This window comes from Columba livia, chromosome 4 (genome assembly GCF_036013475.1).
Source record: "Columba livia isolate bColLiv1 breed racing homer chromosome 4, bColLiv1.pat.W.v2, whole genome shotgun sequence".
Lineage (NCBI taxonomy): Eukaryota > Metazoa > Chordata > Aves > Columbiformes > Columbidae > Columba > Columba livia.
In genome coordinates, this window is record NC_088605.1 from 42,187,036 (window position 1) to 42,210,524 (window position 23,489).

General features: G+C 39.2%; 1 protein-coding gene across 11 annotated transcripts in view; it reads left to right on the plus strand.

The window, feature by feature from the left end:
* The first annotated feature begins 5,182 nt into the window (after positions 1-5,182).
* MARCHF1 (membrane associated ring-CH-type finger 1) overlaps positions 5,183-23,489 on the plus strand; it is a 240,520-nt gene continuing 222,213 nt past the window's right edge. For 4 of the 11 annotated variants that reach the window (XM_065061402.1, XM_065061408.1, XM_065061403.1 and 1 more), the window contains exon 1: positions 5,183-5,339. The gene's annotated coding sequence lies outside the window, so the exon portion shown is untranslated. The remainder of the gene's footprint in view (positions 5,340-23,489) is intronic. The other 7 variants (XM_065061414.1, XM_065061417.1, XM_065061413.1 and 4 more) reach the window with 4 other exon arrangements.

Here is a 23,489-nt window from a genome sequence, read left to right on the forward strand (position 1 = left end):
GAGTGTCAGAAGTGTCATGTAAACTACAGCAAAATTGGTTGAAAAGCTAGCCTCTATTTAACTAGGTAATGTATTTTAGTAGATGTTTATACCTATGAGCAAAGCATGATATAAAACATCTGTCTGTGGGTGTCTGAAGCCATAGATGCCATATTTGGGCTTTGTAAAATAACTCCTCTGTTGGTTCATTCTGCAAAAAATAAAAACACATTTCATCTGTCTTAATAACCAGCTTGACTCACTTAGGGCTTTTGCTTTGATTTACAGGGCAAGATTATAGCATTTGTTCTTTAGCATGAACATATGAAGTTTCATAGGTTTACTTGTGTGAGTGATGCTACTACAATCAAAGCAATGAATGTGTGTCAGGTTGACTGTTCGGATAAATTGTTATTATAGATTTTTTAATAGGTTTTGTTGTGGTTTGAAAATTATTGTCTCCTACTGCCTAAACAGTGGATGAGTTTTGTCAAATCAATTGTGGGAGGAAAACTGGTCTTTAGACATTAATGCTAACTAGAGAGAGAACTAAATGAAGATACACATCTGAGCATATTTAGATGAGCTATTGACTGACCTTTCTTTTTTGTATGCTGCAAAATTCAGCAGGGAGTTCCTATTTATACAGTATTGTGTTGTTGGGTTTGACTGAATTTTCACCAGCAGGTAAAGATGGATGCCATACATTTTTAATTAAGCATTGAACCTCAATTATTTTTAACCAATTCGTTGTCCTTGGAAAAGAGCTGATGCACTTTGCGTGCATGCATGCATGCATGACAGTGTTTTTTTATGCCTTTTTGCTTTGATGTTCACTGTTTTTATAAATTTGATCACCTTCAGTGGGCATATTGGCTAGGAAAACACCGTTATATTTGCAAGCCAGTGGTAAAATTTCAGAGAAGAAAACTCTTGGTTGTAATGTGAATTCTGTTAGGAGAGCAGAGAACAAACTGGCAGCAGGAACTGCCTGGGGGATGAGGAGGTATCATGCACTCATAAATGTGAGTAATAACTATTCAAAACACTTGTTACTGGGGAGCCAGTGGAACACTTCACATCATGTGCAGAACATGAAGATATGTAGGTCTGAATTAAAATTGTTTGAGAGATAACTTGAAGTGCAGTGCTTGTAGGCATGATATTACAAGGATAAAAGAGGATGACAGCTGGCTAGAGAGGTAAGATTTCCCACTCATAATTCTAAATTACCAAGGCAGTTTTCCTTTTAGAAAATCCTTGTGTATGTTGATTAGTGTGTGCTGTGTTTTGTTAGTATATTAATTCTCATACACTATCTGTATATATTTTTATTGAAATGGTCTTCAAATTATTAATAAGGATACTTCAGTAGGCTAATACCTTCACCTACAGAACTACATATGGCACAGATTTGGTATTAGCATAACAAAGGTGACTCACTCCCCTTCAGAAAAGAACTTGCGTTGCAGCACATGGCAAATATTTCCTTACAGCCAGATATCCTCTAGTCCTCAGTTTGAAGTGCTTTATTTTACAATCCAAAATTTTTGAATTTTGGCCCTTAGGCTCTCAGCAGATATTTGTAGAATGAAGAAAAACAAATGTCTGGGTTACACAAAGTGAATAAAACCAGATGCTATTAGCAGCCCGCCATATCAGTATTCCGCGTGGCAACATAAGCGCTGTTTCATGCTGTTTTAAGGTGAAGGAAAAGGAAGGAGGGAAGGAAGGAAGGAATTAGCGTTAGGATGAAATGGCAAAAGTATATACCTGGATATGAAATATAAAATGTTAACTTAAAAAAATGTATGATAAATTCATACTTTATATCAAAAATCCTTTGTGCAGAGATCTCTCTATTCCAAGGAGCATTGTGAAGAAACCCATCTGTCATTCACAGGCATAGTGCTATGGTGGTTGTCATACAAAAGAGGACATCATTTGCTTATCTGTTACCTGTGTGGCCAACATGCTTGTCCAGTCTAAATGTTAGACTTCTATTCCCTTTTCTGCCTGAAGGGATTAAAAGCTGTCTTTCTCGTTTTCTTAGCCTAACTACCAGGCTGTGATCAGCTCTGAAGAAGCACTAGCTTAGTCTTTTCTGTTTTCAGCTTTTCTGCTGTTGGTTACCAAGACAGCTATTTTCAACTTATTGAAACAAGAAGGGAAGGAGATAATCACATTCAAGAGAATCGTAAATCTTTGCGGGGCAATGGCTTCCACTCTCGTGTGTTTCACAGCTGGCAAGTGCTAGTGTCACCACATTTCTGCTGGAGGCTTTCTCTTCATTTTTTCTCCCCAAGACCCATGTGCTGAGCTCCAGCTACTCTTGTACAAGCAGTAGTGTTTGGTGACAGCTCGAAATGGGGATATGTATAATATTCTAAAACTTTCGGATTTGCTGGCAGACTGATAAGTAAACTGATCTTGTTCAATTTTCTTCTTCTTTTTTAACAAAAGAGTGGTATTGTTGTTGTTTTTAATTTCATGGATCAAGCCTGCAGAACGTGACTTAAATTTATTAATAGTTTTGAGAAAGCTAATGTGCTACTTTTAAGTCCATTTGAATCTCATTGCACAAAATATCATTAAGTACTCATTGTTACATTTTCTACCTTAATCTTCTTTTTAATTGTCTGTTTTGCCTTAAATAATGTATATAGCATGATTCTTTCTTCCCTCTCTTTTGCTTTCCACATCCTTCATGTTAAATGTGGGTTTTTTTTTCTTTTCTTTCGCTCTTTTTTTTTTTTTTTTTTAACTGAGAGTTTGGCATAAATTTTCACTTGGATTTTGTGACATGTAGTTGTACAAATTTGTTGCCCTATAGCACATATATTTATGAAAGGTTCATAAGTACAATATTAATTTTTGATACTTGGAAGAATTAACTCAGAAAAGTTTAGCCCTGTATTTAAATGTGATGGTTCTGAATCCATAAAGCTGCTGTTCAGAACCTTCTTCAGCACAACCTCTTCCCCAATTTTAATATCTCTTTAAAAATCCAAATATACTGGCTTGCTAGAAGACTAAATCTTGATGTCCAAAGAAAGAAGTTCAGGTATGGTAAGCAATAAACTCAGACACATTTGGTCATAGCAAATGGCTCTGTTGTGTGTTTCTTGGTTGTGTTGGTCATATGGAATCAGAGCAGCTGCAGCTAGAGAGTTTTTAAATGTGTTAAGGTGTAAAGGAATCTAAAAAAGTTTGCTAGAGGAAGCTGCAGCTCCCTCTAAACCAGTATTTCCACCAGTGCTATGTGATACAGTTATAATGTGCCTTTTCTGCTGACAGACTGATGCTCTATTGAGGAATTCATCGTGAGGAAATTGCTCTGCGCTGATGAACTGAGCTCATCTTTTTATATGAACTTCTCTGAATTAATTGCCTACTATACATCTTCTGTCTAGTATACATATTTTTCCAGCTAAATATTAATGTTCAAATGTCACCTTGTCCCTTGTTTTATGCCAATAGCTGCCTTTTCATTCACTTAATAGCGATCGTCTCTGTGAGTTTGGGGTATTTTCTGTCTTTTAAATTTTGTGTTCCACTTAATGAAATCATTGAAGCGTCTTACTGAAATGAAACAGCACTGGATTCATGAGATCAGTAGTCTTTACTAGACCTCAGTGATTAGTCCACTTACCCAAAGCAATTAGCAAAAGATTCATCCTACTGCCTCTGCCTAGGGCTTCAGGATCCCAGATGGGAGGAAGGCCTTTTTGGAAGGAGTGCACTCATTCCCGCATGTGTGTTCTTACTGATCCAGTTTTTCAAAAATCATTCTGCAGATAACAGGAAACAATTTAACACCCAAACACTTTCTCTGGAAAGGAGGAAGGGATGTATTTTGATGAGGTGAGTAGCCATGCAAGTGTGTTAAAATGGTGAGGTAGAGCAGCAATAATAGAGGCCGATGTAGCTCCATTTTCAATTTTGTTTTCAGGTTATAAAAATTGCTGTTACAAGCCTGATTAGGTGAAATCTCCAGTAAGATAAAACAATAAATAAGGTAAGATAAAAATTGCAAGCATGAGTGAAAATGTACTTGTGTATAGCTGAGAACTAAAAGAACCTTTAAACCGGTGCCAGAAGGTGAGGGGACAATTTTGAAGAGTTTTGTTTCCTTTTTACTGTTTATCAGAAAGAAGAAGAAGAAGAAATGAATAACAAGCAGACATAACTTCAGAAATCCTCTCATGTTTTGATCGTTGGATCAGATTCCAGGACTGAGAAAAACACGAGAAATAATAGTTTAATCTATTTGAGTGAAGTCCATAATATGCAGGTACCCACTTAATGTTTTCATCATGATGAAGGTGATGCTTGTTTAGACACTTGCCCTTATGGCAACAGGGCTTGACAGCTCTCCATCTTATTTGAAGAAGCCTGAGGCTTGTACTAACACTCGTTCCACACTGCAGCTCAGACTGATGTTTTCTTTAATTTCTAGAACTGTTAATTGAGCATCATTAAAAAAAAAAAAAAGATAAATGAAAAAAGTCTCTATGTTATCTTTCTACTCTTTCTGACCCTTAAAACTATAGAGGCATACTTTAAATCAGCCTGAAAAGGTTTATTCTGGTGTTGAAGCCTTTATCAATATATGTAACCAGCAGATGCGGTGTGCTCCTGGAAATTGGGTCTACGGTAGATTTTTCATTTTATTTGACTTTAGCTTTCCCACTCTGGACAGCTGCCTGAGCACGCTGCCTCAGGACATCAGTTTGTTAAGCTACCTAAACAATGCAAACTTAGACTTATTTTCAAACATGGCACGAGAATAATTATACAATCTGGGGTCTAAGCAATGGAGCTGCATGTAGTCGCGTCGTGTTTCTCCTCCCGTTCCCTGTACCCCCCTCCCCCCAGTTCTTCTCCATGTTGAACTAGTGGCTGGGAGATGCCATTTCCGCACCGGTCTCCGAGGAGAAAGGGGGAATCCAGGCGACCACTCCGGTTTTTAATGCAAAGGGAAATAAACCTGGAAATAAGCCTTTGCCGTTCGAATCCTCCGGCGTAGAAACGCTGACCCCGAGGCTCTTTCACACGCTGGCGTTTCCGTGCGGAATGGCTGCTGCGGGACACACGCCCCTCCCGGCACCGCGGGGCCGGCACTGACCCGCTACCCCCGGGGGCTACACGCTCCCCACCACCGGCCGCGGGGGGGGGGGGACAGCTCGGCGGGATGACATCATGGGGGCGGGGCGGCGGGCGGGGGGAGCCGGGGCGGGGCCGCATCGCCGGGCTGGCGGCTGCTCGGGCGGCGGGATGGGGCGGAGGGCGCAGCCCGGCAGGCAGCATGCTCCGCCGCCCCGGCAGCCGGCTCCCTGAGGCACCTCGGCCCGCCGCTGGTGAGTGGGCGGGGGGCGGCCCGCCTGGGGCGGGGCGGGGGGGCGGTGGCGCGGTGGCGGGTCCCTGCCGGGTCCCTGCCGGGTCCCGGGTGCGGATACTACTTTTTTATTTATTTATTTTTTCTTTTTAATTTTGGGAGGGGAGGTTTTGTGGTGGTGGTGTTTGGTTCGTGTTTGTTTTTTTTTTTTTCTTTTCCTCTGAGAAGCGCATCAGGGCATCCCGCGGTTTCCTGCTGTTGTTCCGTTTCTCTCAGCCGGTGGCGGGTACCGGCAGAGAGCGAGGGTTTCCGTCTTTTCCATCTTTTTCCATCTTTTAGTTTCAGCGTTCAGACGGGTCGGCACTTTTACAGTCGCCGGTACGGAGCACCGGCCCCGGCTGCCCCGGTCCCTCAGCCTGCCGCCCGTGCGCTGCTGGGCGAAAAAATCAAAGGGAGTTTCTCTTGCTCGTCCAGCCCCTTGTCCCAAGTCGGAGGCAGACCCGAGGAGGGAGCTGCCACCGAGCGCCCGTCCCGGCCCCCACCCGAGCCCGGGAGCCGCCGGGGAGCGGGGGCGGCTGCGGTCATCGCCGCTCGGGCAGCCCGCTCCCCACACGGCCCTTCCCCAACGCACCTCCGACCCTGCCAGGACAATTTCACACCTTTCTCGGTTTAACTCCGGACTAAATGCTGCTTTAATGTTAACGGTTTTCTGAAAAGCGTGGCATGTTGCAACTTGGTAACAAGAGGAAACCCGGGTTAGAAAAACCTGATTTGGGAATGTGGATGAACTTACTTGTCCATTGCTTGTAATCAATTTTTCAACGATTTTTGTTTTGGTTTGGTTTTTGTTGATGCTCTGTGTATGGGAAAGGGGATAGAAGTACCAGCCCTTTTAAAATAAGACGGTGGAAATGTGAAGGAAGGTGTTCAGGCTTCCACCGCCGTCAGCATGTCTTGCTTACAGGTTCCTCTTAATCTGGCAGTTCTCTTCACTTTCCCATTATCCCACATATTTTGCCCAGACTTCTGGGGAGCACAAGTGTAAAATGCCTTCTCTCACTTCTTGCCCATTTTTCTCTCTTGTATTTGCAAGTTTTGGTCAGGAATGAATGGAAAGGAGGGAAACACAATCTTATACTTTAGTGCATTTTAAACTGCCTTCATCGCCTGGCAGAAAAGTAATGAGCTGCCTTGTATTTCTTCTTATCTGTTTTAAATGCTGCAAACTTCAATTATCTTACTGTGTATGGAGATCTGCAAATCTGATCGTTATTATAGTGCATTTTCTTAAATCCATATGACAATGGCATGGCTTGAAGTAAACATATACACTGATGTACTACTGCCTCAGAGAATGAGTAGAACGTTTCCTTGTTAATACAGAGCGGCTAATATGGATGCTGCCACAGCACTTCATTGGAAAGTTGGGAACTAATTAGCTGTTTCTTACAGCCAGAGTTCCAGATTTTAATTAGAGTTCCTGTCTTCAAGTTTAAAATTATTAAAGCAATGCCAAAGCCACTCTGGTTATTTTCAATGTTTGTTTAAAAAAAAAAAAAAAAAAAAAAAAAGAAAAGAAAAAGAAAAGAAAAGAAAAAAAAGAAGTAATTTCAAGCTCTTTGAACTTCATGTTGAAAAACAAATCCTTCTGTTTGGGGTTCTGTCCCTGACTCTGCTGGGTGTGGGGGTGAGAAGATGCATTTTGTGTGCATCTTGTATTAGATTGGGGAAAGAAACATTAATGACAATGAAACTTACAGGTTTGCTATTCACAGCATATTGATTTCAGCTGGAAAAACATAGTTTGGAAAGGAAAACTGGCATTTGTAAACTAACAAATATAGTACTGGATAAACTGTGACCATTCAGGTGCATTTCCTGATGTTCAAACCACATAAAAGGTTGGTTGGAGACACGATGATGCTTCCTAATAATACTAAAGTCTCTGCTAATGTCTAATATTCCTAATCAAAAGTTTCACCCAAACTTACATAAAGCTCTCATGCTGATTAAATATTGTCATCCATTATTCCCTCTATTAAGCTCATGTGCATACTTCTGTCTTCATTTTGCTGAAGAACAGTAGTTACTTGCTTTAGACTTTAAAAAGAAAATTTAGTGTATGGCTGATTCATTAATAACCTGCTATATTTTTAATAACTTTCTTACCCTTTTTAGGTGTTTGAGAGATTTGCAAATAGATAGTTCCCGAGGGAGTTGTGATGCTGATTAGACTTGCATAGTGGGTTTATTGTGAATATTCCACAGCACTCTTGACACTCTTCATGGGAAGAGTTTAATGTTTTTCTCACACTGCTAAGCACTTGTGACAAGATTTAACAACGGGTACTTTAAAATACAAAAAATGAGGTTTTCTGGAAAATGCAGACTTTATGAATGACACCCTTTCAAGGCGTGTGGATGGATCAAATTAGCAGTGCTTGGAAGACTCCCATATGGGACTGACAGCTGAGTGTAACTCTCTGAACTTGCTTAATTTCACTGTTTGACCCAGTCAGAGCTGTGGTAATCTTTATGTCATGACGGAAAGTTCTCTTGTCTGTACAAACATTTAAAGGATTTAAAAAAATTCTTATTATTTAATAGTGACAGAATTCTGTGCAAAAGAAAGTTCTTTGCAAAACCTTGAGTGTTAATTTGATATCTCTAGATATTTACCTTCAAAGCACTCAACTACTCTGGTGTCAGGTAAGCTATCAATGAAACCTATATAATTAAATTTCTAAGTAAATGTGACTAACTTTTCCATACTATGATTATTCCATATGTTTGTTAACTACAGCTCACATTGACTAATATGATGACAGTATGGATAATGCGAGAAACTGTCATGTTGGTTTTTATATTTGATGTGGGATTTCTATACATGACTGATGCAATTAACTGTTTTTAATATCCTCAGAGTAACTGTCTGGCTTTAGACAACTGGCCTTTCTCTTGTGGAAGAAGCAAGTTCATGTACCAGGAACACCTGTGTGAAAAAATATTAAAGCATTTATTAGATTCTTAGAAGATTTTGTTAGCTAGAAAGTCCTGAGAAACCCAAAGTAATCTAGGAACGAAATTCCCCAAATGTGAACTATGACACTTCCAATGTGAAAAGCATTGGAACTGGAAGTTTCTCTGTAGCCTGCAGAATCTTACTGGAATGGTCCAGCTAGGAGCTGGTACACCTGCTGGTAGTCTTTTCCCTTTTCTCCTTTTTCAGTTATCATTAGCTTCTCTTGCCACAGCCATGCTGCTGCAAGATGCCTGTTTTCTATTTTTGCTGCCTTTTTGCATTGCTGCACGACCATTTTCAGGTTTTCAACTTGAATTTTGTTTGGTTTCTGTAGGTATATTATCCATTCCTTAATCCAGTAGGTTCACCATCATGTAGCATACACAATAATGAAATTATATGTCTTTACTAGAAAAAAAAGTTAAATACATATATAAAAAATGAAATTAAATGAAATTAAATCCAGACTAGGCTCATCATCTTAATAGCAATGCAAATTCAAATAATGTCTTAATAGAGGAACTTAAGCCTTTTATGTGATGAGAATAACCTTGTTAATTATTAGGGTTAATGAGGTGTATTCCTTTAAAGTGAACAGAGTGATCACAGGCCAAAAAAGAGGACATCTCTTCTGCTGGATAGTATTTTTCCAAATCAGTGGTAATTGAAAAAGGGATTTTGTTCCAGGCAGTCATGTGGTATTACAAAGAAGAATAAACACCTATTAAAAAGTAGACTTTATGATACAAGCAGTCAAACCGATATGAAATGGTAAAATAACCTTGTTTTGTATAACCATCTGATGGTTGAGTGCCTTTTTTTTTACTTATTTTTTTTTTCCAAGTTCATTTGCAACCAGGCATACACTGAAACAAATCTTATTAATTAGAGGTCCATGATTTTGAAATAGTACGGTGTTTGATATCATTACATTATTCCGTGTTGTTTTGCAGCTCTCTATGGCATTTCAGTGCCGCTTGTTTCATATGGTTCCTTTTATGGAATAGTTTGTGGGATGCAAAGGGGTTAAAGTTGCTTAGGGCAATTGCACTGCAACAGTTCAGTCTTGTTGGTTGTAGGACAGGATTCGTCTTGTACCGTATTGTGAGAGGCATTGGCAATGTTGAACTGTGGAAGGGTCTAAAGTTAATTTCAGACTAGATGACTATTGAAAAATAAAATTTCTGATTTTACAATGAAGATAATACTATATTTATAGCTCTTTTATAATATTGCAAAATGAATGTTTTTGCACAAAGAGTGTGGCATTCAAGGGGTTGAAAACATTTCTGGTAGCTTCTGTGTAGGAAGAATTATAATCTTCCTGCCTGAATGTTGTCCCATTAACTTTGCTTGTCTGCTGCCAGATTTCTTCATGAGTGTGTCTTCCAGAATTGACCCACCTATGTCTGTCTGTCCCTATGATCTGTGAGCATGCCTGCCCGGGATGGTGGTGGGACGTACAGTGCAACATGAAACCGGAGCTCATTAGCTGCTGCCCTGTACTGACTTTGCTGGAGTTTTAGTGTTTTGGAGTGAGGTAGCTGGCTGTATTGCATGGTCTGTGTGTGTGTGTCTGTCTGTCTGTCTGTACCAGCAGTTAGAGGTTAGAGGCAGTGGTCCTTTCTGAATCTGCAAAAATTTTCCATGAATGTGTGCCTTCCCATCCTGTATAAAGAACAATAAAGCAAAGAAAGAAGAACAAATAAAATGGACCTAGATGTAGCTGTCACTGGAAATTTTAAAATAAAGAGGAAAGGGTAGTTTTGTGCTATGTAAACTTTCCTTGATAATATAATATATGCTGTGGAAGGAAAAGTTAGCTGTAGGTTAGCTGTAGGTTAGCTGCATGTAATCGATGGTAGTTTGAAAATTCTCTAGCTTGTGGAGGTTTTGGTGTATAAAACTTAAATCCATTTTTTATATTCCCTTCAGATGCAAATAATAGCTTCGTATTTTTATAAAATGTGAAACAATTGTTAAATTGTTAAAACTTCATATTAGGCAGAAGTGAGTGCATTTTTGGAAAACCAAACTATATGATATGAAGTATACTTTGTTTCATTTATAGCAATGCGATTGTGTTTTGTAGAGAAAAAATGGTAGTTCAAACCCTAAGACTTCAGTAGAATGAAAAATATAACTTAAGTTGGGCGGGTCAAGGAGGATAGGATGTACTGGGAATGTTTCTATGATTGCCCGCCAGCAAGCAAAATACAAGTTTGGGTTATTTGTACCTTCAAATGAACTTTTCTGTAGACAAAGTTAGATGTCAGACAAAAAGGGTATGTAATATTCGACTGTATTAAAATACTGGACAATGTGGGACATAGTGGAAAAGCTGGGGTACAAAGTACTTCAGAACACTGAACATCTTCAGTGTGTCTAATCTATTCAGCAGCTTAGTTTGAGAATCTAAAAACCAGAATCTTGTTTCTTTTGTGATTCAGAACAACACCCTTTTCTGTTTATCTCCGTTGCAAAATTAAGTCTTTAAATAAGGTAGTGGTCACTGATTTCCTGTGAGGCTTTCAATTTTCCTCTGAGGAACAGTTTCTCTGTCCTTTTTGCTGTTTATAAATGTATTACAATTAACTACTCCCTTGTGTCGTGTTATATTTTTTTACTTTACGTTGCATTATGCATCTGTAGAGGGGACAAGCTGGGGAAGGGAAGGGGCACCACGGTTCTGCAGGAACTTGTGGAAATGTAATCGGTGTGGCATTGTATGGTTAGGACTCCCACTGAAGATATGTAGTGGAGAGCTTCTGTGCATGTCATAATTGTTTCGGTCATGCTGGGTCATTGAGTGAAAAAATACTTGAGGTGAAGAGTGTACTAATTCTCATTTTCCAGTTTCTGCCCTTCAGCTCTCTAAAGGAGAGGAGAAGAGATTCCAACTGAAAACACAGTGAGGGAAAGCCAGGCCATATTTGCAGTCATGAGAGCAGCTTTCTTGACTTCCATGGAGTGTACTTTATGTTGTGATGGCTTGATGACTGCAAGTGTCATGGGAGATAGGGTTCTTTGTGCACCCCCCTTCCCGCAAGGTATTATTCTCTGAAGTTTTTTCCAGATGGAATTTTTGAAACACCACTGATGTTATGGAAGAAAAGAACTTCTTTAGCATGGAAGAAGCGTTCAAAGAGGAAAAAAAATTATTAATACAATTATTCAGATGTAAAATTGATGTAACACAAGTCAAGCTAGATAGACATCTAACCTCAGGGACAAAATTTTGGTATGAGAACAAGTAGTAATAAAATAAGGACTAGGATAAGATTTCTAGCTAAAGGAGAAATGAACTTTTGGAGCTGTATTCTGCCACGACGAGGGTGCACATGTGTTACATGGTCAGAGTTTTAAGGTGAAGCCCAAGTCCAGTGTAAGACATTGTAGGACTTTAAAAGTGTCATGAAGGGAGGCTTGGAGAATAATTTGGGCCGTAGCATTAATCCTGGTGTATTGCTGGAAATCATCACGTGGAACCCATTTGCGCAGCAGAAGAACATGAGATGAACTCCAGCTCTCTAGTTATTAGAGTTGGCTGAGTGCAGGGGCAGCTGCAGTGAGGTCTTCATTGCTCTGGATGCCATCAGCTGGAGTAGGAGAAACCCTTGCTCAGAAATAGGCTGTGGAGTGAAAGTCCCACATGTTAGCACCAAGTAGGGTGTAACAGGACTAAACCTAATCATACTTACCTGATCCTGGGCCTCGATAGGTAATGGATGACTGTGGTTCCCAAGGGAAGACCTTGAGCTTCAACAATTCCAATATGTGAAACTAGCATCAAGCTGTGTGACAAGTCCTTGCCGTGTAATCTATAACTGCAAGCACATTCCTGTCCTGGCCTGTGGTGGACAATATGCTACTTTACCTCGCTGCTTCAAGCTCAGGGGAGTCTGTGCTGCTTCTTTGGAGAGAAACCCTGAAAAGTGGCTCCTGAGTACTGATCCCTTTCAAATGATGTCTGGTGTCTCATCACAGTGGTATTGTCTCTTCTCATTAAAGTCCTTCTATGAAGTGCAGCCAAACACAGGTCAGCTAATGTGACCAAGTCATTTTTCTGGGGCATAGTAATAATTCCAGTGCAGTTTAGAAAATTTCTCTATGTAATAACAGTATCAAATTATCCTTTTCTGTGCTAACTCTACATCTGGATAAACAGTCATTAAAGAGTCAGCTTATGGATGCAGTTTTTGTGGAGACAGATGCTTTTCTTTAAAGCTGATAAATGTTTTCAATCCCGTAGAGTTAGGATTAAAATATATCTTCCTTGTTTGTATAGGACCTTTTTAAAATCGAACAGTAAAATCAGTGCCTTGGGTTAGTGAAAGTCCTAACAGACAGTTTGAGGTATTGGATGGAAGATTGCATACCTGCAAAAAAAGTCAAACTGATTCCATCTCCTCTTGTCTCTCAAATGCTGCTCTTCATAGCTGGCTGGATGCGTTTTTCTGTGGTGTGGAGAGAAAGGGACTGTCAGAGGCAAAAATGATTCAAGAAAATAAAAGCTCTTTGATAAACTCTTGCGAGAATAAAGAGCTTCATTCAACTTTGCAATCATATATGGATACACTGAAGCTGGTAAGGTGGGTGACTTAAGGTAGAGCAAAGCCTGGGAAATCAAATTCTAACAAGAGGAGTTTGTGAAAATGGTCTTTGCAGCCACACACAGGGGAGGAGGGGAAAAGAAACAGCTAAACCTTGAGTATTATCTTGGTGGGTTTGTGACACGAGCAGTCTCTGCACTTTGTGAGAAACAGTTTTCTGATTTTTTTTTTTTTTTTTGTCTTTTGAACGGCATTTGTAGTAATCATCTGCTGGTTTTATTCTGTCCTCCTGTGAAAAAAACTTTAATATAAACCCTGTTCAGTCAGTAAGTGTTTGAAAATAGCCATGTTTTATTTAAGTAAGAGGAAGGGTGCCTCAATCGCACGTGTTTCTCTTTGAAAGAGAGTGAAAGGCAATGTTACAAAGAATGAATTTTGGCAAGCGGGAAGAAAGCTTGAAGAAAAACGACAGAATGTGTGAGGGGCAGTTTTTATCCCTACTGAAAGGGTGATTGAGGAGCTTAAAGAGGAAATTATAAAAAGAATTTCATTGAGAGGAAGATGAAGGTAAGATTATAGAAAATGGAGAAAAGCCTAAGCAAACCGAAGGAAAATGAAACTATAAAATCTGAGGCAGGGGTGGGGTGGAAGTGAAAAGGAGGGGACGAAATATCTATGAGAAAAGAAGATTGATATGAAGGAGGTGAAATGATCAGAGTGGAAAAGTAGTGGGAAAGGGACAGAATTGAGATATGAAATGAAAGATGATGATCACTGTGTGTGGAATGGGAAAATAAAATCTTGTTTTAAGCATGTGCTGTGTTTAACTTTTCAAAAACCTTTTCTTTCCTTGTGCTATGGGAAAATATTGGGCCAGAGGTGGCAGCCTGAGAAGGGTGAGGCTGCCGCAGCTCCATGCCCCAGGTCCAACCAGCAGCAAGGCTCAACATGCATCCCAGTACACATGCACTCACATGTGTGCCTGTACCCACTCCCGGTGCTGCATCATGGACATACGTGTCCTTATCACCCACCCCGCGCTGACACTAACGGCCACTTGCCCCGGTCTCTCAGTGGCTGGCAGCCAGGTGCATGGGCAGTCTGTTCCCAGTCACTGCACTCAGACCCCCATGCACACAGACATAATGTATAGAGAACCCCACCCAGGAAAAGAGTTAGACAGGATTTAATAACCAGATAGTACAGACTGGACAGGTCAGGCACATGGCACAGCCAGGCAACTGAACCAAACAGCAAACTCTTTGCACGTAGCTGGCCCTTTTTATCCACTTACTCTTCTGTTTTCTCACACCTGTTCCTCCCCAAATCGTGTAAATCCATCCCTGTCCCTGCCTTTGGTTCCTCCTGTCAACACCCCATAGTAAATCCTGTGCCTTTCCCCTGTGTTCCATAATGTGTCCTACATGCCTGGGCAGTGACCACCCCTCTGTTCAAGAGGTGCTCTGATATTGACTCATCGTGATGGGCTTCACACCTGAACATTGGGGCTGAGGGTCTCCTGGGACAGACCTGGGAGGGGTCTGGTTGGGGCCTCCATTACTCCAAGTCCTTAATTTGTGTTCCTGCTTGCATTTGCATCACTGTGGTCCTCTGGGCTTGTACAGACGGGTCACTGATGGGCTCCCATGATGGGCCTGGGAGGAACTGGGCAGGGTATTATTTGGGCTGCCCCACCTGCCATTGTCCCTCTCTGCTCTTTTGCTGGGGTGCAGATGAACTTCTATGGCATAATCTAACAGTATACAGCCATCTTCATTTTATATGGGAATTTTAAAGAATAAACTCATGATGAAAATATTTTGCTAAATAATAAGTAGCAATGAAAGAAAAAAAAAGTATTGTTTTATTGTTTTAGGGCACATGGTTGCTGCCTCCTTGGTTTGGCTTTATGCTGTGGAATACAAAACATGTTGTATGACTTGTTGAGTCTAGTTAACTTAGATTTTTATTTTAAAACTTGAATGGGATTATTCTTCAGTTAAAATTCTAGTCAGTAGCAGTAAGCTACAATACAGGTTACAACACTAAAACTTCTGTGAGGAATCCAGGTAATGATAATAGTTACAAAGCAGAAACTGAGGTGTGATTGTGATTGGCTGTGGCAATGTAGTGGGATGGAATTAATTTTTTTTCCAGTTGCCACCAACATTTCTTTATGCATCTTTAAGAACCTAGATTACTTCTAAAGACTGTAACCATTGTAATTACTTCTTTTTAATCCACGCTTACACGTATGCATGTTGTGCAAAGCTGTCATTTAGATAGACTTGGAGTCATGGAAAAATGATCATGTTCATCATTGCAATTAGTTTTTTCAGCACTGTAGGACTGGAGAAAAGAGCCTGCACAGAGAAACTGCCAAGCTGAGTTAGACCCTGCAAAGAATACTGTAGTAAATAGCACACAGTTAATCAGATATGTTTACAAGAGTGGGAATGAGGAAACATTAAAAATACAGGTTTGCCTAGAACTTCTTTGTGCACCACATTTTACACCAAGTGATTTCAATCGCCTACAGGAAAAGTGATACAAGTATGGAAGTGGAAATTAAGGTGGAATCTGAGTGCAGATCTGATGGAAAGTGGAACAGCTAGCTAATTAGGTGTTAACAGGGCAGTGTACTTTTTTTAACAAAGGGAGAAAAATTAATCCAGGCAACTGCAGGATTATGGCATTGACGTCAGTGTTGCTCAAGTTCTTAAACTGCTTTTGGAAGAAAGGATGGTTCTGTGCATAATGGTAAAAGAAAATTGGTGAAAGGTATTAGGAATTTACCAGAGACTGGTACTAAGGAAGTGTGACAGATCAAGGGCTCCTTTGCCTCAGATGTGCTTATATAGCTGTTCGTATATCTAAACTGTAAATAATATCAATTTTAATTTTAAGAAACAAAGCAGACTGTCAACGTTTTTGACAAAGTTTCACAGAATAGTTTGGGTTGGAAGGGACCTTCAAAGATCATCTAGTCCAACCCCCCTGCAATGAGCAGAGACATCTGCAACTGGATCAGGTTGCTCAGAGTCTCATTCAGCCTGACCTTGACTGTTTCCAGGGATGGGGCATCTACCATCTCTCTGGGCAATCTGTGCCAGTGTTTTACCACCCTCATGTATCATATCACTGATTGGGAGCTTTACTTCTTTGGTAAGTTGAAATTTGATAGGGTATATGAGTACTCTGTAAATGAGTGGGGATAATCACAAGGAAAGAACTGCTTATTCTAAGACAACGCTGATATGAGAGCAAATACCAAATTGGCTGTGCATAAATTTACCTAGATGTTAGAACAGGGTTTCTAATAAATTGAATAGCCTCCCAGTTGAGGATACTTGATATCAGACCATATCTTACTGCATTAAAGTAGACTCTAAGAAATTTATGAAGAAGCTTTCATAAAGATAATGAGATGCCTGCCAGAGCAAGGAACTAAATTCACGGTGCAAAGGAAATATTTTCTGTAGTATTTTCCTGAAATAAAACTCACATAAAGTGAATGCATCAATATAATGCAAGTATATTTGAACAGTAGATGCAGCTCTCTCTCCATGATGGTATGGAGATAGGTTTTTCAAACAGAAGCAACCAGTTTCAACAATGACAACAATTGGAAACAATTTGGAGGTAACAGAGTTTTTCATAGAAGGGCAATGGAAATTTCAACAAATGGAAATTTAAAATTGCTATAAAAAGTTGGAATGGAGTTTTCTTGTGTAAATGTTCTGAAATAGATATTTGAAATGATAGTTGAAGAATGCGATAAATGTTGAATACCCTTCTTTTACCCTAATCTTCTATTCAAAGTTTGGTTTCCTTGATACATGGCACTGGTCATTGTTACTTATGCCTTTTGCTGAGCTTTAAACTCCCTGTGTGATTTCTGCCAGTCTTCTGAGCAGAAATTTTTGAAGGTTTCTGCAAGGTTAGAGAGCTGAGCTGGGGGAAAACGATAACCGTCAAACGCTGTTAGAAACTTCCACACTCTGATGCTTCAGGATGGGGCCTTGAAAGAAAATGGATCGATTCTTGTGCAAGGAATGTGTTTCTCCCCTTCCTCAGAAGATTTATTTGCTTGCGGAAAATAACAGACCTTGAAAACACCTGTTCTTGTGCTGGGAAGACTTAGACTTTATTGGCTAAAACATCTCTAAAATTTTTCTGAAATCACAAACGTTGAGTCATTTGGGCTGTGGGAGATGAGGGTGTGAGCAGTCCTGCTGCCACCTGCTGCCCAGGAGCTCTGGAAGAGAAAGCTGCTTAGACAGAAGTCATGCGAAAGCAGTGACTAGGAGGAGAGAATTACAGAGAAGAGAACAAACCCGAAGAGATGAGTGCTTGAAACCTGAGGAGTGGAATTGTGGGAAGGGGAAGTATTATTCAGAGTCCAGACTAGAAAGGTGATGTGCTGAAAAATAAAATAAGAATTGATGTGGCAGGATGTGATTCAGATGAGGATACTAAAGGGCAGGGATGAGAAGGAGCTAGTTAAGAACATCAGTTCATCACAACCTGTGCAGTTTTAGAGGGTGAAGTAGGACAGTCAGGTGTTCCTAGCCAAAGCCAGGAGTACAACCCGAGGTGCTCATCTGGTGGCAGTGTAGACAAAACTTCCCATTTATTTGAGTTTTTGATCACACTTTATTACAGCAGACAAGGTTGCTCTGCAGGTTTCTTGGGTGCATGTGAATGTGTGTTACAACTGCATGTAATACCTTTTCCATACTTTCTTCCCCCTCTCCATAGAACATTGTTCAAAATTCTGATGTGCTGGAGACAGATCAGAGTTGTATGACATTTTTATCTGTAGAGCTCTTGCCTCATTTTATTGTGCATGGTGAATGAGGCAGGAATTACTAGAGGAGAAGTGTTTTTTTAGTCAGACAGCTAAATGTTACTCTGGAGATATGGCTTATATCTTTTTCTAGGTAGGTTCTGTTTGATGCTGGTCAGAGTATTTGCAGTTGTGTATTTTCACTGTGTATTTCTCTCTTTTTCTGGATGACCTATCTGAAAGTCAGGATCTAATCTGCAGAAGAGTTACATTATTGTATCAGAAGTTGAAGGAATCTTAGTGCTTGTTTGCTGTAGAGACTGTGCTATCTCTACCTGTCAGTGTCTGGAGATTGTCCTGAGACAAGTATCACGTCTATATATTTAGTAACCTTCGGTATTATTAAGGAAATGACACTACATTTGTATGGATGCCTTTTGGTTTATCAGATTGATAAAAGAAAATTCTGCTGTTGCTTTTAATAATTTAGCCTCAGACCTAGCTTCCTACTTACACGTTAATGGGAAGCAGTGTGAAGCTCACTCCAGTTCACTTTCTGCTTTACTCTGTAGTGCCACGATCTCTGTAGGGACTTAGCAGCTGTACGAGTTTCACTACTGTTTCCTTGAAATAGTTATTATAGAGCTGGAAGGTTCTCCATGCTATAATAGTCCATTGGCTATGCAATTCTGTAATGATACTTCAAGCATTATGTTGTCTGTAATTCCTTGTGCAATCATCACAGGTCTTACTGCATTACTTAAAAATGCACAGGAAGAATGCAGATGCTTTACTGGAAATAGACAACAGAATAGTCTATTTTTTATATATATGTCTTATTTTCCCATTTCACCTTCAGCTGAATAAGAATTGCAGCCTATTTTTGGATCTCCGAATTACAACTTTATGCCTCACTATCTCTACAATAATTCTCCTGAAGTGTAAAAAACTTTGTTACTGCAAAGCCAATAAATTACACACTTCTATGCTGACAAACTAGTAAGAATTGTGACAGGCAATTTTGCTTTTTTGGGCTAATAATAGGAGAGTTTCTTCATTTCACCAAAGAACAAATAATATAGCAGAAATCTGAGAACATGATAATTAATTCTCTGAGTGAAAGGGTTCCTTTTCTCAATGTTATAAACAAAAAGAAAAAAAGTAATAAAAATGCTGTTTAAAATATAATTAATATGCTGTGTGTTATTTACAACTTCTAATGATTTAGATCCCTTGTGAATGGGGAAATACCAGATCTGATGGCTTGCAAAACTGACAGAGAAACTAGGCAACTTCTGGTCATGAGTTTTTTGCAGTGACAAAATCTGTTATAGAAATAAATTCTTTTATGGTAAGTTGTTATGGAAGAACATGTCCTATACTTTCTTAAACTATTTATAAAGTAATTTTTTAAGAAAACGTTTTTAAAAATAATTGAATAAGATTGTAAGAAAGATAACAAAGAGATATGTGCTTATTTGCCTAGGCTATAAGATGATGAGATGAAACAAGATGTATGTTCCCCAGACAACACATTTAACTTAGAATTCACAATAGTTTTTCCCCTTGATATTAATAAAAAATAATGAATTGTGGTTATCCGATTCTCATCCATTTTTTCCCCTTGGTAGCACAGCTTCTGTAGCCTATACTGCATAAAATAGTGCTGAGCAATGCTTATTACAAGCCAGGAAGCTTAATGAAATATTTACATGAACACTTAACAAATAGAACTAACTTTTAAGATTTAACAGACCACCTGCTCAGCAACTGAAATAGAGCAATGCTGGTTTCGAAAGTAGTGTAGTTATTCATGGCCAAGGAAACATCCAGGGTAGAGGTCCTAGAAAACTGTTTTCTTATCCCATTAATTCTTTTTGGCCTTTTCGAAATAATTATTTACTTGAGAAATCTTATAACTTCCAAATGAAAAAAAGGATGAGGATGGAGAGGAGAACGACATGAGAAGAAAGAGAAACTGGTAAAGAGAGGCATCTTAGGGTAGCATCCCAGAATGCTCTCACTTAAATGTGTCCATCATTACTTTATAGGTTCACCTGCTCAGACAGGCAATGAGTAGAAGACTGTAGAGGAGATTCAAAATCTGAATAGTCATATGAATTGGAAAGAGCCAAAATAATTAAATACCCAAATAAACACCATTCACAAATTAACTGTTAAGCAGTAGATGTGGGGTTACAAACAAACTTACAGATTCTTACCCACTTCTTCAATATGATAGTAAACCCTACTGTCATATAGCTACTGTGTTAGTACTACATATAGCACTAATTATATGTTAGTAGTTACCACCAGGAAAAGACTGTAATACTTTGCAGGAGTGTACAAATCTTAGTCAGTGCTTTAAGTGGTGACTCTTTCTTTCCATAGACAATCACAGCATCCTCACCAGACAAACACACCAATTCTTACTCAGCTCTGAGGTTGCATAAACAGGCACAAGTTCTGCACATCTTGCAGGGCACAATTTGAATATTTACTATTTTGGACTTCATGGTGCTGAAAAAGTGAATATTTTGCCACAGCTCTTATTACTGCAGTGTCAGACAAGATCTGGTTTTGACAATGTTTGAGTTGAAATAACTTACTGCTTATTTTTAGCATAGTATTCAAAAAGACAGAAATCAAACCATTTTATCTGGCTTTCAGTCAGCATTTTAAGCTTAGGCTTCATGCTTTTGTCCTGTAACAAATGTTATAAAGTTTGCAGAACTGGCAGGTACTGCAAACACTCCAAAAAAACAGAGGCCTTTTCAGCTAGAGAAATATTTGACAATTGTGAGCATTTCTGCCAGGAAGCATTGCTGGCATCCAGTTAAGGAATTTTCTGTAACAAGAATTCCCTGAATAGTTTTGTATGTAGGTTGGAGATTGTTTGATTGACACCATACCTTGTAAAAAAAAAGCAATAACAAATGGTTAATTTAGATCTTTTTTGGAAAGCCTGGCTAGATCTGCTGGTCTAATTGCCTTTCTGGACATCAGTGTTTACTTACAGGAAGATTTGAGAATAAATTTGATGTTCGGTGTGACTTACCTCCTTCTGCTTTGATTCTCTGTTTTATCTTCCTCAAGTTACTTTGGTTCAGAAGACATCTTGTTCCTTCAGTCTAAGTCCTCTTTAATAATTTTGTTAGTTTATATACTGTATATATACTGTACATACTAATCAATTGTATTTGTTGAGAACTTGAGTTCTCTGTCAGCAAAGAGCATTCAATGTGAGGCTCATTAGCTGTTTGAAATATGTGTAGTGGATAAACCATTTTTTGGACAGATGCCAAAACCCCTTACATTAGGGAAGTAGATTACCTACCTACATATCAGTTTTGGTGTTGTGGAAAGCCCTGAGCATATAGCCTGCTCTCTAGTCCATGGCCCAAATCAAGACAGAAGAGAAAAATGCTGTAAATGCAGGAAGTAAAAATATTCTCTATGAGGAAAAATGTCAGCTGTTATACATAAAGATATTGTGTGTTGGTATTCAAGTATTCCTTGGAAACATTCCTGTATGGTGCGTTGCCACAATGAAAGACTAAAACCTGAGGTTTATGGGATAATGGAGAACCGTATTTGCAGAAAAAATCCCAGGTGATGTCCAGCTCTCGGTCCTTGAGACTGGCTCTAGATAGTGTTTCAAGTTATGAGGAGAGGACATCACAATAGGAATAGAGCTGTGTGTGTGGTGGCGTGGAAGCTGTATAGGCAGGAAGGGCCCAGGCACCATGTCCTGGAGAGTGGGGCTGAGTGGGTGTAGTTGCCTCTACAGTAGGCCTCATTTTCTCTTCAAAAGCTTCAGCTAGTTTGGCTGTAAAGCTCCATTCCTCGTTGTTAAGCGAAAATATGTTGGATAGGCTGTGTTGTGCTTCTTTTATGCTTTCAGCAATTCAGAAATGTGTCTTCAAATAATATTTATTGTGACATACTTAACATTTTTTAGTAAAAATAAAAGTGCTTTATGGGATTTTTAAGTCCTTTTGCCAATTTCCATTGGATTTTTACATTTCCATTTTACAATTTATGCAAAATATGACAATCTATGTCAGTTGAATCAACCCACACTTGATTTTTAAAACTAATTCCAGTTCTTGGGGAAGAGACCAGATAGAGTTAGAGATCAAACTCTTTAATTACTGTAGAACATAGCAACAAATGTTCCTACAAGGACCATCAGGCACCTCAGTTCTTTGGGACTAGCTGCATGGGCTGAGAGGTTTGCTGTTGATGGTCATCAGCTTTTGGCTTCTTTACTGAGATTTCCAGGAATGGCAGTTTTTGCTGTTTGTGATGGTTGGCTTACCTTTGCTAAAACGTTTATAGAGATGTGTAACAGAAATATTAGGGTTGGTATTAATCATGTAGGAATGGAAAAGGCTATTTAACCACAAGAAGCAGCAGCAGAAAGGTTGAAAGAAAGGCCTGTATCAATAATGAAGAAGAGCTCTCCAAGGATGCACCTCCCAGGACAGTATTGCCAGTGGTAAAATTGAGGAATGTGTCAGTTACATTGAGACCAGAATGCCTGACTTCTGAAAGAGTAGATGACTTGTCAGTGGAAGTTTATCATGTGTATCATGTCTTTTCCTGCTTTCCTATCAGAAAACCAGGCTATAGACCATATGTATTCCAAATGATGAAAAACAGAGTAGGAAACAACCCGGCCTAAGATTTATGGAGGCTGAGGTAAGTAGGGTACTAGTATAGAGGACAGCTCCACAGTGGCTGCTGGCTCCTAAACCCTATGAAGATCCATCCAAAAACTAGTTTGTTGTTGGCAGTTGAGAAGAAACCTGGAAATACAGTGAGTGAGAACTTGATAGCTGGTGTCTTTTGTCCTCTTTGTCACATACAGGTGATCCTGGCCAAACCACTTGGGCATACATGTCACTTGTGAGTATGAGACTGTGAGTGAATTAAATCTTTGGAAAGATAAGTACAAGCAGGATATTTGCAAATGAATGTCTTCCTGTTTCATAAGAACTGACGTAGAATTTTGCTACAGTAACTTTCCCTATGCTATCTAATGCTTACTCGTATCATGCTGAATTAAACCACTGTCTTCAGTTTCCCTACTAACATGAGAACTGTTGGTAGGGTTAGGAGGTATCAGAGGAAGAAATGGGCCAAAACACTTTACGGTTTTCAAAAGTCTTGTGTGACACCAGATTACTAAAATTTAAATAATAAATGAAAAACAGGTCAGAGGGGAAGAAAAAAAACTGGACAGTGGGTTATTGAGTATCTTGTATTAATTAGGCAATTTATTTTTAATATAGACATATTTTTATTTTTATTGTAATGTATCAACATTATCAGTAATATTATTAAATTAATAAAATTATTATTAAAATTGTCAATGACATTAATAGATCAATGTAATAAAATACAGTAAAATAATATACTGGAATTATATTATTCATTATTTTTAATACAGGCATTTTTAAATGGATATACAGGATCCCTAAAGGTACGAGAATCCTTCAATGTGATTAAGAAACCCTGGGAGTACAGGAGGCTGTTGAACCTTTGTCCTCCTTGGCAATTTCAGCACCAAAATGTGGCATTATCACGGTCAGGTTCCCTCTTTTCTCAAGAGGTGTGTTATCACTGACGTTAACTTCAGACTAGATAATAAGCAGGAAATGTAGCGAACAAGTAGGGGACAGCAAGAGACAGCTATTTTTATAGAGTTCAGACAGTTATGTCAGGAACAGGTGTGGTGAGCAAGAGGCATTTCGCAAGCCAGAAGAGTAGCCGTATGGCACATGCTATATTTTTCTGAACTGT